The sequence below is a fragment of the Pecten maximus genome, unplaced genomic scaffold (genome assembly GCF_902652985.1).
Source record: "Pecten maximus unplaced genomic scaffold, xPecMax1.1, whole genome shotgun sequence".
Taxonomy (NCBI): Eukaryota; Metazoa; Mollusca; class Bivalvia; order Pectinida; family Pectinidae; genus Pecten; species Pecten maximus.
The window spans coordinates 410,452-416,451 of record NW_022982135.1 but is presented as its reverse complement, the minus strand read 5'-3'; the positions used below and the strand labels follow the sequence as shown (position 1 = coordinate 416,451).

General features: G+C 33.6%; 1 protein-coding gene across 1 annotated transcript in view; it reads right to left on the bottom strand.

Moving 5' to 3' along the window:
• The window catches only part of LOC117320373, a 359,054-nt gene that overhangs the window by 204,442 nt on the left and 148,612 nt on the right, over positions 1 to 6,000 (bottom strand). The gene's annotated exons all lie outside the window — the stretch shown is intronic.

The following is a 6,000-nucleotide window of genomic DNA, read 5'->3' as shown; positions in this document are numbered from 1 at the left end:
TCAAACTGATAAAGGTTACAGTCCATTCGATGGGATGACACATCCCTATTTATTGTCCCTTTCCAATGTTGACCATCCAATCATAGTGAACCACACAGTTAAGAAATGTAATTGCACAAATCACATCCTTTATGTGGAGAGAACAGTTTTCGGGGTGTTATAAGATTCCATAACTGTATGCAAATTTGTGAATCATTCCATATCTATATCTTTACACATATCAAAATTGGAATGACACAGGAGATTTGCAAGTTTAAGTTCACCATCAGTCATGGGAGGTTTACGTAAAATGTTATATTTACCGGGGTAATTAGTAATTTTGATTATATATTTATCAAGCTCTATTCTGTACTTTCTACCAGTGCTTATATTAGAGAATGGACACAACTATATGTTCTCCAATGTCAAAATTAATCATATGTAAAATATTAGGGGTTTATTTGACCGAGACGTATTTAAAATATTTGTAATCATTCGCCATTCGAGGCCTGATTGCCGTCATATTTGAATTACCAAAATGGACCTGAAATCAATATTTTAAAAAAGAGAATGATCTGTGACTTGAATATTTCATAAAAATAATTTAATACATCGTTTGTTCACTTCATTCAGATCTTCAGACACCACATAATTTGTGAAGTCATATATAGAAATATATGAACCATTTTGTTATTGATTAATAGTTCACACAAGTAAGCACTAGATGTAAGCAGTAAGTATATGTACCGCTATCTACTGGCATGACTTTGAGTACAGTAGACCACTCGCTTTGTGGATATTGACAGGATAACATATATTTACATACTAATTCAATTTTAGAATTGTAACTGAAATCTTGTAACACCATGGCACAAATAGTCATCTGAACATTTGTTGTATATTGAAAAAATATTTAAGGTAAATATTAACTCATTTGCTTGACTTCAATTTTCAGTTTATTAATTCATCGATTACTCTGTGTTTGAAGTATGGTGTAGTGAGAATTTCAAGTCTTGATTATGACTTGATGAAAATTCTAAATTAACAAATTATTAAAATGAATTTGTTTGAAAAATAACACAAGTTCCACAGCAATATTATATAGAGTATCAATCACAATATATCAGAAGTTATAAAACTACAAATAACAATTAACGACTGAATATCAAATTAAGTGAATATCACAAGTATTTTTGCATTTGTTTTTAGATAATCCGGATTTCCGTCTTTAAAAAAAAAACCTAGTAGACGTAGTGCATAGTAAACGTAGCCATGTAACAGCTGATTTTAATCAGATATAACTTAACATGAACTTAACACCGTCACAGAAGTTCGTCGCAATCGAAAATTTGGTCGTAAATTCGGTATTTTGCAAATTATTTCAAAATACTTTCAGGTAAAAGAAAATTCTCGTAAAAATATCGATTTTGGGTCGACTATCGGCCATTTCGGTAATTCAACTCTAACGACAATCGGGCCGCGATTCGCAAATGAATGGTTAATTTAAAATTCGGTCAAATAAACCTCTAATATTTTATATATGATACAATAAGGCATTGCAGAACATATATTTTGGTCAATCCTCTGAAAATAATGCCAATTTATATTATAATTAAGACCGATTTTTCTTCGTTTCGGTATTTCCAAGTCTGCTTCACGTGTGGTCCGTTTCAGTAAATATTCTCGTCTTTGCCGAAATAAAAACAAGCTATATAATTGTTCATTTTAAACATGACAACAACTGCCAACCACACGCATCCAAAAATGTTATTGTTGATATCATCTGAATATTGCCGTAGTTATCTGTCACTTCGATTGTAAACCCCATGCCAAAGTGAAGGAAGAATCGACCAATCAAATTGGTTTATTTTTGATTTCCGTAAATCTTGCAGTTACCTCCCTTACAACAGTAAATACGTTCCAAGTATCGCCTACAACAAGCAATCCCGTGCACATAGCAAGATATTATCATTTGCATTTGATTTATTGGGTCATTTTCGTCAAAGGAAAATGGTATATGGAAATCGATGACAATTTTAACGCTATGACCAGTCACCCTGACCACCTAATTGCAGAGACATATATACAGATGTATATATGTCTCTGCTAATTGTAAGCCTATAGATATCTACATATGTACAGTTCTTTCTCGCAAACACGTACAGTAACTACAGTATAGTATGATGCAATGTATCGTCTCGTATGCCGTCATTGATATATTTCTTTCTCTAAATTATAGAAATACACACCTAGTTGATAATGATGTAACATTCTAGAATATATATATTACACATTTAAGTAAATCGCGGACAAATTTGCAGACCTATGCTATAATGTCAGCCGTTTTGGAAAGAACACAGAGGAGCAAAACTTTCTAAACATCCGGAGACGAATGCGCCTGCGCAATAGTTGTTTACATAAATATATTGACCTGGAGTTATTCGCAAAGTTCAGGTTCATTTAGTCTTCTCATTTCGCTAGCGTTATGCATTTCTCAAATCGTATGCATCTTGAAAACACCTACTGAATACATTTCAACCTTTTCGGTAAAACTACTATATAAAACGAAGATGTTTTTGGAAGTAAATTATTTGAAGCGTAAGGCAATGGGGGCAGCCATATTTCATTGAAACTGACAGTAGATGGCGTATTGGTGAATGTGGCTACCATATATGGTTATATTTCTCAGTCCAGTTCTTGATCACAATAACCGAACATTAATGTTCGTTTAAAAATTAAAATAAATATGTTTTAAATTTTCAAATCTAACAATCAGTCCCTATAGAATACATGACCATGTCAAATATTTAGATAAAAAACAATACAAAAATAATTAAAAAATTCTAAAAAAATAACATAAAAAATCATTTTAAAATTTAATTTGAAGTTAAATTCATGTTAAATTTGAAAAATAGCTTTACTAACTAATCACAAATATAATTGTCAACAAGCATGTCAAATTTTCAGAGAATCGGCCAAAAAATGTGGATTTGTCAAATAAAAACATGGATTTCAGGGCCTATCATATTAGGACCGAGACCACAATTAGCTTCGCTATATGTTTCATTGTAACATTAAAATTCATAATAAATTCCCAAAATCTCATATGCAACTTTCCATCTCACCTGGCCAAGACCAACATCTGAGAAGCAAAATATAAAAGTTTCAACCCAGCATGTTCGGCATTTTCTGGAGATAGCTGTCAAAATGTGTCACCAACGTGGATTATATACATCCGGGTCAGGGGTAGAGGTCAAATCACGACTCGTCACACAGGGTCCTGGAGCACATAATAAATGATCAATATTATTATTTTACATCACAAAACCTAGATTGACATCTCTACTATAAATCCACATTAAATTCATCAACAGAAATCAAGTTCAAAGAGCCATTTGATTTGTTTTCCTGAAATACATACATTTTTGAGGGGACTTCATTCGTGGGGCCTGAACCCGGAAGTACTTAGTGTGTGGTCTCAGTCCTATTATAGGACACTATTTTTGTCAAAAACTTAAAATAATTATTTTCATAAACTTTGAGCTATTTGAAATCAGGCTGTGAAAACAGAATTACTCTATGACACATAAAACAGGAATTACAGAGATCTAAAAACACCCTATTGACACTGAAAATCAAGACACAATTCTACATACAGCTACTATGTATATTTCTGATATCATGTGATAGATAAAATGAAACAGTTTTTTCAATAATTGAGATATTTCGATTCTGTAAACTGGTTTAGAAACTTTGATATTCCCTGCATATAACTATATATAGTTTGCTCCCAATTTCAAATTTTAACTTTAATTTTTAAAGAATTTAAAATAATTTTGCTTTAAAATATTCTAATTTTGTTATCAGACTGATATCATAACTGTTTCAAAGCATTAATCAGGTCTCATAAGGACATGAAATAATCTAAATGCAACAATAAAGACTTGCAGTGACCAACCACAGTGAGTGACCACCAATAGACACACTAGCCAGCACTTGTTTACAATTACTGTTATGCTGTCCAGCCATAGGCAGAGAAGAGGGGTGGAGGGAAGTGAAGCATAAGCTGGTTCAACTGAACTCAGAAGAACTATACAGCAAAGACATCGGAATTCCGGATTTAGGAAACATTTCGATTTTTTTTTATTAAATCGTACAAAAGTCATGAAAAAGCGGAAGGCGTATTTCATACCTAAAAATCGTAAGGATTACGCCAAAAGAGGAAGGGTTGGCACCTCTGCACATGTCATGTCGGGGTAAAACAAGGGGAAAATCTCCATTTTTATTCTCGATATATCTAAACGACATGGAAGATTTTTTGATGCATAATAATGTTGACCAACTTCACTATATCGATACTCTCTTCCAAGAACGCATTGGCATATTTGTTAAATTATTTATTCTACTATATGCAGATGACACAGTTGTCATTTCTGAAACAGCAGGTCTTCAAAAAGCTTTTCAAGAATTCGAAATATATTGTAACATTTGGAAACTTAAGGTTAATCTTAATAAAACAAAAGTTGTTATTTTTGAAAAAAGAAAAAGCAATGTACAAAATGTTCGTTTTACCCTTTTTGGTGAAGTACTAGATACCCAGGACAGTTATTCTTTTCTAGGACGGCTGTTTAATTGTAATGGCTGTTTCTGTAAAGCGAGAAAAAAACTGGTCGAGCAGGCTCAAAAGGCAACATATGAATAATACAGAAAAATTAGAAATATATTACCAATAGACCTTCAGTTGAAATTGTTTGATGCTTTAATCCCCCCCATACTTTTATACTCGTCAGAGATTTGGGGGTTTGAAAATGCTAAGGTGTGTGATAAGTTGCATGTACAATTCTGTAAAAAAGTTTTAAATGTTCGTAGTTCCACAGAAAATATAATGGTATATGGTGAAACGGGTAGGTATCCCTTAAATGTTGAAATTAAGTCTAGAATGATAATGTTCTGGTATAAATTAATTACAGGTGGAAATAAATTATCAAGTTTAATGTACAAGCTTATGCTGAATTTACATGTAAATGATTTTTCAGGTTTCAAATGGATTTCTTATATCAAGGATATACTTAATAGTACAGGGCTAAGTTTAGAACGAATAATCATACCCTGCCTTCCCTCCGTTCCCGGCAGGGTATGAAGTCCCTCCCATTGCCGATAGTGTAGCACGGCCCGATATGATTCACATCGGGCGGTTTCAGGTTGATAAAAATATATTTTTCGGATAATATCCAACAATAATTGAATAAATTATTGTTCTGGCAACTTTGACTAATATTCAATTCACAAACCTACCAATTATAATGTTTCCTCATGTCGCATCAACGTTTGAGGGGAAATGGTTTAACTCGCTTGGCAGTGAGTGGAACGTTGATGGTTGCTTTAAAATCAGAGGCAGAGCAGACAAACAAGTTCATCCTTCATCAGTTTTATTCTTCACCGGAAGTAACAACAATAACTATAACGTATGTACAAAAGAATCCGGAATCCGGTAGGGAGTTCCGGAATTACTAACATATATATTGAAAATTACAATAAATTTGACTCTGCATGACCAGTATTATTATGTGTATACACAACATCCCCCCACGCCAAATAAAAAACAAGAGGCCCATGGGGCCTGTATCGCTCACCTGGTTGGATTAGACCAAATGTCGAAATAATGTTCATATTCAATTTGTTTTATTTGTAAAACTCTAACAATGCTTTGGCCATTCGGGGGTCAGAGTCACCATTTATGCAAAATCTGTTCCCCTGTTTCTGACCAAATTGGGTTCAAATCCATTCATAACTTGATGACTAGTAGCGATTCAAAGGAATTACCTCTATTTCCCCCACTGGGCCCCGCCCTTTTGGCCCCTTTAGGGTCAGAGCCACCATTTATGCAAAATCTCTTCCCCTTCCCCCAAGGATGTTTCTGACCAAATTGGTTTCAAATCCATTCATAACTTTATGACTAGTAGTGATTTAAAGGAATTACCTCTATTTCCCCTATTGGGCCCCGCCCCTTTGGCCCCTCGG